The sequence below is a fragment of the Felis catus genome, chromosome D1 (genome assembly GCF_018350175.1).
Source record: "Felis catus isolate Fca126 chromosome D1, F.catus_Fca126_mat1.0, whole genome shotgun sequence".
NCBI classification, from domain to species: domain Eukaryota; kingdom Metazoa; phylum Chordata; class Mammalia; order Carnivora; family Felidae; genus Felis; species Felis catus.
The window spans coordinates 60581641-60596970 of NC_058377.1; the positions used below are offsets into that span (position 1 = coordinate 60581641).

Below are 15330 nucleotides of genomic sequence, written 5' to 3' on the forward strand. Positions count from 1 at the left end.
CTGGGTGTTGTATGGAAACCAATTTGTCAATAAATTTCATATATAAAAAAAAATACAAAAAAAAATAAAGGAATGTTTCAGGCATCATATCCTTCTCGAACCAAATGCCATGTTAACCAGGCAACACTTCAGGTCTAGAAAGCAGAATTAGTGCCCATGAATATTCAAATAATATATCTACCTCCAGTTTCTTTCATTCTGGAAAGACTATTTCCTTTCAATTACATTAATATAATTAACACAAAATTAATATTTCTTGAACTTAACAAATATTTAACTGTCACTACATGCAAGGAATTTCTTTGTGAGGAAAGGCTAAAACTAGAAAGACACAATACCTTCCTGTATAGATGGATACACCAATGATCGTATGACTCATTGTCAACAAGGAAACTAGAGGTGGGAAGTGAGAGATAGGAATTTGGGGCATAAGGTGAAGGGCTATCTGGTAGTACCCACATGACCTCGATCAGGCTCTACACAGAGGTTGCCATAGCAGAAGCTGGAATGAAACAAATGGACAGAGTTCCAGGACACAGATAAAGATGAGAGGACCCCAAATGGTGTAAACAAAGTCTGATATACATTGCATTCCTTGCACCATGCATATCTACCCATGTCCTATTATATCCAGCTCCAGTACCACAAAACAGCTGTACTAGAAATCCTAGAGCAATTGGGAGAAATTTGAGTATAAAGTGAGTACTATGGTTATACAGAAGAATGTCCTTATGCTTAGGAGATTCATGTTGGAGTATTTAGAGGTAAAGTGTCATCATATGTATATCAGGTGTATTTGTAAGATATGGTTATATATATGTATATATGTGTGTGTGTATATGCATTTATATATAAACATATATGTGTATATGTGTGTATATATAAACTTATTTATACACACATATGTATATATAAACTTATGTGTAAATACATATACACACATATATGTATTTATATATAAATATATAATTTGTATTTGTATATATATACATATAGATATACACACATATATAAGTTGATATATAAATATATATACACACACATATATACACACATATACACACTCATACATATATCCTTGTGTGCATTTAAGACAAATATGGTTAATAATTATTTAATCTAGGTGGTGGGTTTACAGATATTCATTGTACTATTTCAATGTTTATGCATATTTAAAATTTTTCATAGATTTGAAAAAATTGTCCTACTACCCAGGCAACTTTGTTTTCATGCTTGTTTGAGAATTAATGACACTATCTTTAGAGACAGATGTCACTGAAGTCAGCTTGTGAGGAAATCTGGTACCCAGTTACCCACTGTTACCCTATCCCTGAAGCCATGTACTTTATATATGGTTCCAAACATGCAATTCATCACTAGATTCTGGGGCTCTAAGCACCTGATTTGGAAAGGCTCATGTTAATTGGGTCAGGGAATAATATACTGTAAGAAGTATCAACCCTCTGTATTAGTTACTTATGGCTGTATAACAAATCACCCCATTTAAATGTAAGGTTTATTCTGAATCAAAATCAGGATCTTCAAGAGATCTCAACACCATTATGTCCACTGCAGCACTACTCACCATAGTAAAGATACGGAAACAACACAAATGTCTGTCAACAGAGGAATGGATGAACCAAATTTGGTATATACATATAATGGAAAATTTCAGCCTTAAAAAGGAAATACAACCATTTGTGATAACATGGATCAACTTAGAGGACATTATGCTAACTGAAATAAGAGAGGCATGGAAGGATAAATACTGCATGATTCCACTTATATGAGGTATCTAAAATAGGCAAACTCATAGGAGCAGATCATAGAATGGTAGCTGCCAAGGGCTGGAGGGAGGAGAAATAGAGAACTGGTGCTGAATGGATACAAAGTTTCAGTTATGCATGATGAAAAAGTTCTAGAAATCTGCTGTACAATATAGTACTTACAGCTAACAACAAGGTATACTGCACTTTAAAATATGTTAAGAGAACAGTTCTCATTTTAGGTGTTCTCACACACACATACACACAAATAATACAGGGGAGTGATGGATATGTTTAGCATCTTGATGGTGAGGATGGTATCACAGGTGTTTGTACATGTCGAAGCTCAATAAAATGTATACATTAAATATGTACAAAATTTTAAATATCAATTATAGCTCAATTAAGCTTTAAAAATTTTGGTTTAGGGGCATCTGGGTGGCTCAGTCAGTTAAGTGTCCTACTTCAGCTCAGGTCATGATCTCATGGGTTGTGAGTTCAAGCCCCACATCGGGCTTGCTGCTGTCAGTGCAGAGCCTGCTTCGGATCCTCTGTCCCTTTCTCTCTGCTCATCCCCTGCTTGTGCCCTCTCAAAAATAAATAAAACATTGAAAAAATCAGGTTTAGTAGCTTAAAACTAACACTTATCATGTCACAGTCTCTGTGGTCAGAACTCTGGGCATGGCCGAGTTGGATGCCTCTGCAGTCACGGTGTCATTCAGGCCTTAGTCATCTCAAGGCTCAACTAAGGGATGATCCATTTCTAGGCTCACTTGTGTGGCTCAGCCTCAGGTATTCTGGCTACTTGCAACATGACCCTTCTTGCCACATGGGCATCTCCATAGAGCTTCTCACAACAAGGAAGTTTGTCCTGATTCCCAAAAGAGAGAGGTCTGAGAGGGAGAAAGTGAGAGGGTCAGAAAGATGGAAATCACAGTCTTTCAGTGACCTCATATTGAAAGAGACAGTTCAATGTTTTTGGCACATTCTATTTGTTAGAAATAGGTCACTAGTCCTTCCCACCCTCAAGGGGAAGTAATTACACAAGAGCATGAATACCAGGGAGTAGGGATCACTGGGGCCCATTTTAAAGGCTGCCTACCATACCTTCCTGCTTAAATCCTAAAATCCATTATCAGACCTAGAACCAACCCAGAATAAAGACATACAACCAACATTAGTTAACTTTTAATTAACTTTTTCTACTCTTAGAAAAAGTACCTTTCAACATAGCAAAAGAAGAAGAAAAGGGAAGCATATGGCTCCACACAATAAGAGCTCTCCTACTCAAACTGTGCCCAGGGCAGCTTACAGGGCAGTCTTGTGGGAACTCGTTTTCTGCCTGCCAGCTTGTAGTCACAGTCAAGTCTGCTTTCTGTGGCTGTTCCTGCTGTCAACTGTCTTGGACTCTGAGAGTTTTCATGCAGATAGTGTATCATGCAATACGCTCAGGACTAACATTTGAACAGGTGTGAATTGTGCAGAGTGACAAGGTGAATTACAAGTCCTCACTGATCCCATGAGGAACTCTGGAGAGAAGATGACCCTGTACACTTTTCCTGAATTGGGCAAGGGGGAAAAAACCTGTGTACCCTGAATCAAGGAGACACTGGATGCAGTCGCTGCATTAGGAAGGTGATAATTTAGGGTAGTGCAGCACCCTTTGGCTGAAGGTAATTCCTGGAAAGGAATGCAGCTGGGAGCTCTCAGTGGCCAGCACTCCCAGCTCCTGAGTAAATGAATGCTTCAGCCTTGAAGGGGGATCTATGTGGTGCTCTGCAACTAGGGAGTGTTCATAACTGATTAGTCTTCTGAGGGGACTTGGGGTGGGTAAGGAAATAAACCCTCAAACTTTTCCTGATTGGAGAATGGACTCTCCCATTATTATAGTATTTCTTCTTGGTTAAGAAATCATGAAATAGGGGCACCTGGGTGGCTCAGTCGGTAAAGTGTTTGACTCTTGATCTCAGCTCAGGTCATGATCTCACAGTTTGTGAGTTTGAGCCCTGCATGGGGCTCTGCGGTGACAATGCGGAGCTTGCTTAGGATTCTCTCTCTCTCTCTCTCTCTCTCTCCCTCCCTCCCTCTGTCCCTCCCCCACTTGCACTGTCTTTCTCTCTCTCTCTCAAAATAAATGAATATACTAAAAAAATAAATAATTAAATAGGTATGCTAAAAGTGAATATATTTTTAAAGATAATTAAGAGCAAAGAAAAATCCCAGAGATACAATGTAAACAGATGTTATAACAAAAATACATTCACCTCAACTTTGATTGTTACTTTTCAGATACAAAACAAAAATGAATGAGATATAACTATTAGAACTAAAATGAGAAACACATAAATTTGGAAAAGAAAATTAAATACTTGCTAAATTTCTTTTGTATTTATTGGTTAATTTTCTAGCAGTGGAAACCTTAGAGAAGTACATGTAGGGAGTTGGAAGTAATAGATTTTCATAGCAGGAGCCAAAGACCTTCAGTAATTGATGTCTCTATCTGAACTAGAACCTCAAGAGGCTTATTAAACTGATCCAACTCTAAGGAGAATTATTCTGCTGTTTGGAAAATTCTGTTTCATGTTCTATACAAAGAGACACTTTTGTGAAGAAGCAACGTACATCTTGTAGGCTCTTCATTAGGTGGTATTGTAGCTGGTTCCACATGGCACAGAATGAAATTCTTGGAAGATAAAGTAGGGTCATGATGTATAGTATCTCAAGCAAAAAGGGTGTGATTGAGATGGAATTGCGTATCAAACACTTACATGCCTGTATACACATATGCACACACAAATGCCCCTGCACACATGCACCCAACACCTGCCCTAATGCCTAGGCTGCATGTCCAGATAAAGCTCTGGCCTAGTGAACCATAGACAAAATTCCCTAGTTCCTCCAACCTAACTTCTGAGGTTTCAATGCCTGCAGGCAGTGGAGATTTCCAACTACTGCCTAAAATCCATTCACGTTCTACTTTCTTGTCCAATGTGTGTCCTAGGCCAGGTAAGTGTCATATTTCCATTTATAAAAAGACTATAGAGTAATATTCCATTGTATAGATACCACATCTTTATCCGTTCATCTACTGATGGACACTTGGGCTGCTTCCATAGTTTGGCTATTGTAAATAATGGTGCAATAAACATAGGGGTTCATATATATTTTCAAATTAGTGTTTTCATTTTCTTTAGGTAAATATCCAGTAGTGCAATTACTGGATCATATGGCAATTCTATTTTTAATATTTTGAGGAACCTCCATAGTGTTTTCCACAGTGGCTGCACCAGTTTGCATTCCCACCCACAGTGCACGAGGGTTTCTCTCATTCCATATATCGTTGCCAACGCTTGTTATTTCTTGTGTTTTGATTTTATCCATTTTAAAAAAAATTTTTTATTCACATATGATTAATATACAGTATTATATTAGTTTCTGGTGACATATAAAAAATATGACTCTTAAACACAGAGAACTGATAGTTGCCAGAGGGGAGGTGGGTGGGGGTGAATGGGTGAAATAAAGGGGATTAGGAGTACACTTTTTATTTAATTTTCTTTTTAAAGTAAAGTCTACACCCAGTGTGGGGCTTGAACTCACAACCCCAAGATCAAGAATCACATGCTCTACTGACTGAGTGAGCCCTGTGCCCCAAGAGTGCACCTGTCTTGACGAGCACTGAGAAATGTACAGAATTGTTTAATCATTATATTGTACAGCTGAAACTAACCTAACAACTGCATGTTAATTATAATTGAAAAAATTATTGAAATGAATAAAAAAAAAAAAAAAGGAGAACTGATCCAAACAGGTTGGAGTCTTTAGTTACTGAACAGACCCGTATGTCACCTTATTAGCTAAGCCTCTAATTAACATCAGCCTCTAAATTCTCCTTCTTGGCTGCATGCTGGGGCTTAATGCCATACCCCTGATGTGATTAAAAAATTTTTTTTTACACTTTATTTATTTTTGAGAGAGGGAGAGAGATACAGAGTGTGAGTGGTGGAAGGGTGGAGAGAGGGAGACACAGAATCTGAAGCAGAGCTCCAGGCTCTGAGCTGATGCGGGGCTCAAACTCTGGAACCATGATATCAGGCCGAGTCAAATTTGGATGCTTAACTGATTGAGTCATCACCCAGGCACCTCCCACTTTGTGATTTTCAAAAAGGAGTGGTCCATACTAGGCTTCTCAAATGTTAATATGCATGCAAATCACCTGGGAGGTCTTGTTAAAATGCAGGCTGATTAAATCAGTCTGAAGTGAAAGACAAAATTTTGCATTTTTAACAAGCTCCCAGGTGATACACTACTGGTCTGAAGATCATACTTTGAGTAGTAAGAGTTTAATAGATCCTAATCATTTCCTAAGTACAGCTGGAATCTTATCTTCAACGACTGCACAGATTAGTCCACTTGTAACCAGTATCATTTTGACTAATGATCATGATGATAAATATTGATTAAGTGTCTTGTTCCAGGCAATGTGGTAAACTTCACATGTAGTAATATCTCATTTATTTGTTAAACCAACATAGTATCGTAAATAACGTATTACAACCAATCTCCAACTTACAAATGAGGAAATGCATATAAAGAAATTAGATGATCTGGTTAAGAGGTTTGTCATGGGATATTTTTACTTGACCTTTGAGTCAGGAAATGTAACTTTACAGATTCATAGAGCAATCAAGGGAATGCTGTGATAAATCATACTCATTTGTGTGATATGCTCAAGCTACTTCAGGGGCCACTATTGTCAGCTGAGCATTAGTGTCTTCTTGAGGGATGAAAAACACTTTTGGTTCATTTGGAAGTACTCATCTGTTTCACCCTGGACCTTTCAGACAGTGCCTCTATATACCATTCTCCACCATGCCTAACTCCAAAGTATTCTTTGTGAATTGCATGGTATGTTCTGCTTGGGACCTCCCTAATTCAGTTGTACATATCCCTCCATTTGTCATTAAAATAACCCAGTCATATAGCCTCTTTTTTAGTAATGTCTGAGTCATGCTGCTATTGGTAATGTGATCATTTTTATTTTCATTATCTCTACTCTGAGAAAACATGGTCACAATATTCATGATGTTAAAAATTAAACGAGAACCATCTCTACACAAAGCACAATTCACTCACTGGTTAAGCTAACAACAAGCTGTGAATGCTTACAATTGCAGCTCCTTTAGGTCGGGGCACTTACACACAGCTCTGACTTTGCATGCTTCACAGATCATCACACATACACTACACAATACGTACAACACATCAGCAGACAGGGGAGGAAACAGAACCACAGACAGCTACAATGGGAGGTGGGTAATCTCTGCTATACCTGTTTGCCACTACATGGGTTAGTGATGGAAGCCAAATGGAAGCAAGCAGTGGAAATTAAGAGTCCTAGAGAAACTAAAGAGAATAATAAATTAAAAAAACACCAACAGCTTTCCTCTCCCTCCCTCAGATAAAAATGCTATCCATACTAATAATTTAAAAAACTGTTTTCCATTATATCAAGAGGGTACTCATGAATGAAGAAATGTAGCAAGCCATCAAAATTTCCTGAAAAAGCTTATGCAGATTTGTTATTGCTGGTTCAGGAAAACAGATGCTTTCAAATGCAAAGAAAATGACAGACATCATCTATATTCGGGTATTATAACAAGAAAAGAAAGAACTGGAATTGAAATATTTCAGCCTTTGAAAATTCTCCACCTTCTCCCGTCAAAACAAATAAAGGAGAAATTGTGAAGCAGAGGAAAACAGTAACAACACAAATTAATACGTCTTATGCATTTGCAGATACTGAAAAGAAAATGCTCATGTAAGAGGCTTAAAACCTTGGAAGAGAAAAGGACAATAATCAGGAAGATATAAAAGAAAATTTGACCAGACTCAAGAAGGGAATTAAAAAATAGACAAATAGTTTGCCTAGAAATGCAAACTAAATTAGAATTTCCTCAAGAGAGAAGGCATTCACCTTAAAATTTCGTTAGGGGCAAGAGAAGATAGAATTGGAAACACCTAGGTGGGTAAACAAAATAAAGAGATGAAGGGGATCAAAGAGAAAGTAACAGATACATAGGAAAACAGAAAAAAACCATATCATCTTCCTGAAGATTTAAAACTGATGGAAATTAGAGGTGATCTTAACATGCATTTTTAAGAGGACTCTATACCTATAACTATTTTTTAAAGTTTATTTATTTATTTTGAAGCGGGGGAGAGTCAGAGAGAAAGGGAGACAGAATCCCAAGCAGGCTCCACATTGTCAGTACAGAGTCTGGTGTGGGGCTTAAACTCACGAACCATGAGTTCATGACCTGAAATCGAGAGTTGGACGCTCAACCCACTGAGCCACCCAGGCGCTCCTGAAATTGTCAACTTTTGAGACTAATTTTGGTGAGTACATCAAACATTAAAAATAAAGAAAAAAGTGCTTTTGATATTCAGGAGAAAAAAATACAAGTTACTTATAAGGAAAATAAAATCAGTTTTGAATTATACCTCCGGATAGCAATATACAAAATCAGTAATGTTAGGGAAACATTTTTTTTTTAAACCTCAGGGAAAGAAAGTGTGAACCAAGATTTTACAAACAACTAAGCTGTCTTTCAATATTAATGATATAGAAAAATAATGTTAAACATTACAGACAGAGAATATGTTAGCCACACTCCTTTCCCAAGGAATCTTAGTAGAGAACAAGTTTGATCCAACTGGAAGATGGCTGGGAAAACTTTGGCAAAAGAACCGATGGTGAGGGATGAATATGTTTATTTGTTATCCAAGACTTTAAAAATGTAGAGCAAGGGTAGAAGAATGCCAACCAAATGTTATGTGTTCTGGCAAAATGGGAAGAGTGCAAATAAGAATGAGAAGTGAAGTGAGAAAAAAGAGAAAGTAAAAGTTTATTTCACTGATTATCCTCTAGGTAAGAGGTAGGGACAAAACAATATCATTTAAAGCTGACAGGCAAAATAGTAAAGGCCTAAAGTAAAAAATGGGGAATGAGGGACACCTGGGTGGCTCAGTTGGTTAAGCATGCAACTCTGGATTGATCTCAGCTTAGGTCTTGACCTCAGAGTTGTAAGTTCAAACCCTGTGTTGGACTCCATGCTGGGCATGGAGAGTACTTAAAGAGAAAGGGGGAACGAATGTTTATTATAAAAGTTATTAATATAAAGATATCAAGTAGAATAACACAAACCACCCTAATGCTAAAAGAAATACAAAAATAGAGGAAAGAAAATAGAACACACAGAGCAATGTAGTAAATACAACATGAAGTAACATGATAGAGTTGGAATAAAATAAATCATAGTATCATTAAATATAAATTAGTCCAACTCATCAAGTAAAAGAAAAGGATTTTCACACTAGCTCAGAATGCAATATCCAACTGTAAAACAAAGTGATTCAGATAGGTTAAAGTAAGGAAATAGAAAAGGTTTATCGCGCATATATGAGGTAGCAGCTGTGTTCCTGATATCAGACCAAGTATATTTAAGGCTAAGATATCATTAAGCAATACAAAGAAAGATACTTCATAATTCTAATGACCTTAATTCATAATAAAGATCTGTTATAAATGTCTATACACCAAATGATGACACAGCAACCCCCTTTATACAGCAGAAACTACAGGAGACACATAAATAGAAGCAGGTTGATAGTAGAAGGCAATGACACAGCAATTCTCAGCCCAAGAAAAGTCAAGCAGACAACAAATTAGTAAAGCTGTATTACCCTAAACAACATGACTAATGTATACTCTGATAACAGAGAATACACATTCTCAATTACACCTGACACATGCATAAAAAGTGACCACTTATTACATAATAAAAAACAGTAAGTTCCATAAAGCAGAAATAATAAAAATTTCTTAGAGTACAGCATAAGAAGGCTAGTTATTTATAAGAGACTTTATACTCTTCTACCTGGAAAATTAAAACTCTTTATGGAACAATTCTGGGTACAAAAGAACTAATCAAATGTAGAATTTCAAAAAATGGTACATACTGAAAATACTTCACATCGGAATATATGTAATAAAATAAAAGCAGAAGTCAGAAAAAAACTTAATTTCAATAAAACAAAAAATAATACAAGTCCTAAATTTACAAGCTTAGAACAAATGAAGCTAAAATAAAGCTAAAAGAATAAAGATTAGTGAATAAGTAAAAAAATGTACATAACTTAAAAACATAACTAATAAATAAAAATCTGGTTATTTTGTGGTGGTGTCCCCTCCCTAAGGAGAGAAAAAAAAGAGAGAGAGAGAAAAGAAAAACAAAAACAAAAACAAAAAAAACTTCAAGGTAACCTGGCTATGCGCCTACGGGACAATATCCCTCATGACCTTGTAAACTGAGACTACTTAATCGGACTACATGTTTGTGTGTGTTACCATATATGGGAGACAAAGAAATAGAAAATGTATATAAAAAAACTATGCCACAGGATGTTCGGATGTTCGAGGCTCAGTTCTCAGGGTATTAACCCAACTGAACAGTGCTGGCAGGAATAAAGTAGCTTCCTGGGAAGAAAAGCCTCTGTGTCATGACTCTGTGCAAGAATCCTGCTACAATTTGATACAATAAATACAGAAGAATAAACTAGCTGAGATAGGGAAACCAAAGGACTCCATAAAAATCTGCTTTTTACTCCTTTTCTTGCTTCTATTCTTGCTAGGATTTGCACCCTTCTTTACACATACAAGTAATGTATGTCCTCCTTGTAAGGGACAAGGAGTTCATGATTTCTTTGACACCTTCCAACACAATAGATAACATCTAAGGAATGACTGTGAGAGAATGACTGGACAAAGCCATCATATGCATATTCCAGGCCACCGGCACCAGACATCAGGATGTCTAGACCCTCTGGTTCCAAGGAATAAGTGACTTATGAAGGATACCTGGACCTTTGTCCTTGTTCTGGTTAGACCTGGTTAGTACCTGTCTGAGAGGACAGGTACACGAGACCACTGTCCTCAATAAAAACACCAAACCCCTAGAAAAGATGGGACTCTCTTCCTTTTCCTTTATGAGTCTCCCAGGTGCTCTGTGTCTAACTCTCTCTTTGTTCAGTAAATTCTGCTCTCACTTCCTCCTGGTTCGTGCTTGATTTCTATCCTTTGTGTGGCCAAGGATTCTCTTGGCTGGTTCTGTGGGACCTCCCCTTCTGGGTCCTTGGACCCAGCACTGAGGTCCATCTTGGTGCAGACTGTTTTGGTCAGGTCTGTCGCAGTCTTTTGCAGTACAGTCCCTCCTTTCCAGAGCATCCTGCCCCCACATTCCTGCAAGATACGCTACTCAAGGGCATAGTTTTAGCTGTCCTAGAAGATCTATGACAAAAAGTTTCAGCTATCCAGGAACACTGGATTTGGCAGTTACAGTTGAGGGCACCCAAATACAGTCCCTGCACTATCTCACTCCCAAAACCCACAAAAACCCACTAGGTTCAGATGATTTTATAGGAAACTAACAGGAAGAGAGAGAGAGAGAGAGAGGGAGAGAGAGGGAGGGAGGGATGGAGGGAGGGAGGGGAGAGAGAGAGAGAGAGAGAGAGAGAGAGGGAGAGAAATTGCAGAGAAAGAAAACATTCATATCTTTCCTTACAAGATAAGTATTGCATTGATGGCTGTACCTGATAAAGATTGTGCAAAAAAGGAAAACTAGAGACTAACTTCCTTGTAAGTACTGATATAAAATTCTAATTAAAATAACAGCAATGCAGAATTCTTCTACCACACCAATTCTTCTGCTTGGTCTTCTTTCTTTTCAGCCTACATATGGCAGCTTTGTAAAATAACTATTTTCATGTAATCTGAGGTATTCTTCCATGTTCTGTAGGCTATGACATTCTGAAAGTGGGAGAACCAAAGATTCTGGAAGCTCTTGCTTCTCCATAGAATACCTTTTCTATGTCATTGTTCTGTTATCTTGGGTCTTTGCCCTGTGGGGAATACTTCTTCTCTCTTGGAACTCCTCTGCCTTGGGGCTGGGTGTGCTAAGGCCTCACTACTGGTAAGGATCCACTATTGCCAATGATGCCTCAGTGGGAGCCAGGGTGAACCCCAGGGGAAAGCAGTCCATCTGTCCCCATTGCTGCCTCACCTCATGCTGGGGCTATTTGCATTAGTATCCCTTTTGCCTCCTGCATTTCACTGCCCACTTTCCTTCCTATATTCCACATTGCTGTCTAGGTTTACATTCTGGCCTATGCTCTGAATTATCCTGTAGGCCACAAGGACCCACAGATTTGAGTTCAAACTTTTAAGTACAGCAGTTTTGGGGACTAATTCTCTTGCAGGCTTGAAGAGTGGACCTTCTAATAGATGCTAAACCCAGTAAAGTGGACCTAAACCACCCCGTGTCATCATTAGTAGTGTGCTGGGTCAGGCTGAGGAAGGCATGAAGCACCCCTCCTCCCCTCAAAGGCAATGGAAGGCCTCTCACCCACCATTCATAGCACTGATAACTTGGTCTCTGCTGAGGAACTGGGGAGCTGAGAGCATGCAGTATTGTCTCCTTAGTTTTCATATTCCCATGTATCTTTTGCCATTATAAAAAAGAAATTATAACTTGTGCCTATTGGCTTCTCTTTCTTTCTCCTCTTTTTGGCTTCTTTCTTTTTCTTTCTTCTTTCCCATTCCTGCCCCATGATGATGCTTAGGAAGAAGTCATGACCTTTAAAACATGGGCCATTCACCCCTCTAGCCCCATTTATTTTCATTCTCTTTCAAGTATCCTGCACTCTATCTTCTCTGGTTTATTCTCTGTTTAGAGAATATTTTGTCGTCTCCTATTTTTGTGCTGAGGTCCATGCCCTTTCTCGCAGTGTGAAAAGTTTATCTTCCTTGGTCTCTTTTACACTCTTTCCTTTCTCTGTTCAAAAAAGACTATAACACAGTGACATGAGATATATTTAACCAGTGAAACCCACCATGAGTCTCCAGGCAGAACTGAGGAACGTGAAGTGGACTTTGAGAGATTAAGTATATTATCAGTGTGAAGAATTCTACAACAAAGTAAAATGAATTATGACTGCTTGAATTTGAATCCTGACTCTCTGGCTTACAAGCTCTGTGAACTTCTAGGCACTTCATTTATACAATGTAGATGTAATAATAGCAGCTGCTTTAGAGGACTGTGAAAATGGAATGGGATCATCTTCATAAAGTTCTTAACAGGGCACTTGGCACAAAGCAGGATTTCACAAATCTAATCTTGGGCTTCTGCTTTCTTTTCAGGGTTCACTCTATATTCTCTTAGGTATCTTCAGAGCACTTGAAGAAACAAAGACTCTTTGCACACTAAGCATCTTCCTTCCTTCCTTTCCTAATCTGGAAAGCCCCAGAGGCTAGAACACAGAGAAAAATCAGTCTCTGGAGGAGTTGCAGTGTTTGGCTCTTGGCAGAGGCCAAGGGAAGCTGGGGTGTCCAGGGAAAAAGCAGGATGGTACAATCTTAAGGGGAAAGAGGACTCCAATGGGAGGTCTTTAAAAGTGACACTACTCACCATGACTTTGTTGTTTATCTTTGATTTTGTGTTGTTCTTCCTGCTCCTCCTGAAGAGTACTGAATAAATCCCCCTTATTTGGAGTGAAAGAAATGTGGACACATCAGAGGACATTGAATAGTGAATGCAACAGGAATGTGGGTAATTGACCTGGGGACCGGGTTTTGGGCTAATGGAGTCTTAAGGCCAAGGTCACCCTAGAAAGGAGGAGAGAAGTCCTCCATCACACTATAAAGGGCTGGTCAGGTCTGGTGGGTAGTACTGATATGAAGATCACCTCCTAGAAATGATGAGAGGATGGGGGGAGAAAGAGGGAACAGGGAACACATGGTTACTTTGCTTCACAGCTAAGAAAGGAGTAAGCCCAACTTTGGAATAATGGAGAGACAGTTTTCAGGGTCAAAAGGGAGGTTATGAGAAAAGAAACTGAGCAGTAGGACTGATGGGGAACATGTTTATTTCATTGTAGAGGGGAAGCATAGGGTTATCATAAACACAAAGGCTCCATTCAAATGAGTTATGCATTACTGCTTTTACTGTTAAGACAACTTTGATCTGGATTGTGTATTTCCCACTCTTTAAATAGGAATTAAAAATCCTCACATACCCTTTGGTGTAGTTATTGAAGTTGACTTGTCTAAGCTTTTCTGTAGTGATTGGTCCTCCAGATCTTTATGCAAATGTCTGCAGGATTGAAGGAAGAGGCAGATTCTGGCTGGAAATGTCTTAGCAGAGGCTGACTAGAGCTTTCTGAAGAACAATGCACCTCAACAATTAGGAAGCAATTGTATCTGTATATTGCTCTGGGGAGTGGCTATGTGGGTATGTTCACATGCTAACTTAAAAAAAATTATCAAGCTGTACACCTGAATCTGTGCATATTATCGTATGTATGTTATACTTCAATTAAAAAGTTAACAAATATGGGAACAGGCAGTCATATTAAACGTTTTGGATAGGTTAAGTTAAATAAGGAATGAAAAGAAATCACTGGATTGGCTACACATCATTGGCTACACGTCATTAACATTGACCAGTGTTAATTTTAGCAAGAAAATTTTCAGGTGAAATAAAAATGAAAAAAAAGATGACCAACTAAACCAAATGTCCTGTTGTTTGTAAAGACTAATAAAACATATAAACCTCCAGGTGTGCTAATTAAGAAGGAAAAGAAAACAAAACCTCATGGATGAAAGGTATGACTAGCTAGAAGTTGCCAGGGCTAGAGAGAGGAGGGATGGGCGGGACACCAGCTGAGGTTGCCTTCAGAAGGAAGGTGGAGTTATACAGGGCAGTGAGCCAGGAGAGGAGCAAGATCCTGGATCAGAGGTGAGTGGGGTGGTGGGTGGAGGCATTCTGTTTCCTCAGGCTCTTCTTCAGCTCTTTAAGCAATAATGGTCAACTTTGAATTTGTTTGTTTGTTTTTTGTTTCTTTTTTCACTTTATTCTTTTTTTTTTTTTAATATGAAATTTATTGTCAAATTGGTTTCCATACAACACCCAGTGCTCCTCCCAACAGGTGCCCTCCTCAATGCCCATCACTCACTTTCCCCTCCCTCCCATCCCCCATCAACCCTCAGTTTATTCTCAGTCTTTAAGAGTCTCTTATGGTTTGCCTCCCTCCCTCTCTTTTTTTTCCCTCCCCTCCCCCATGGCCTTCTGTTAAGTTTTTCAGGATCCACAAAAGAGTGAAAACATATGGTAGCTGTCTTTCTCTGCCTGACTTATTTCCCTTAGCATAACACTCTCCAGTTCCATCCACGTTGCTACAAAAGGCCATATTTCATTCTTTCTCATTGCCACGTAGTATTCCATTGTGTATATAAACCACAATTTCTTTATCCATTCATCAGTTGATGGACATTCAGGCTCTTTCCATCATTTGGCTATTGTTGAAAGTGCTGCTATAAACATTGGGGATCTGTAGCATCCAGAAAACACATGACAGTCTTAAGGATGTGCTAAATATTTTTTCCACCCTTTACAACCATTTTACTTCAAAAAGATTTCCATTGTCTTCTCATTGCTATCACTGAAGA

The 15330-nt window shown here is 38.4% G+C and overlaps 1 long non-coding RNA gene across 1 annotated transcript; it reads left to right on the forward strand.

The window, feature by feature from the left end:
- The first annotated feature begins 568 nt into the window (after window positions 1-568).
- LOC111556612 lies at window positions 569-13296 on the forward strand. The gene is made up of 2 exons (XR_002736234.2): window positions 569-698; window positions 13024-13296. It is a non-coding gene; the product is annotated as an uncharacterized LOC111556612 (long non-coding RNA).
- Window positions 13297-15330: the final 2034 nt, after the last annotated feature.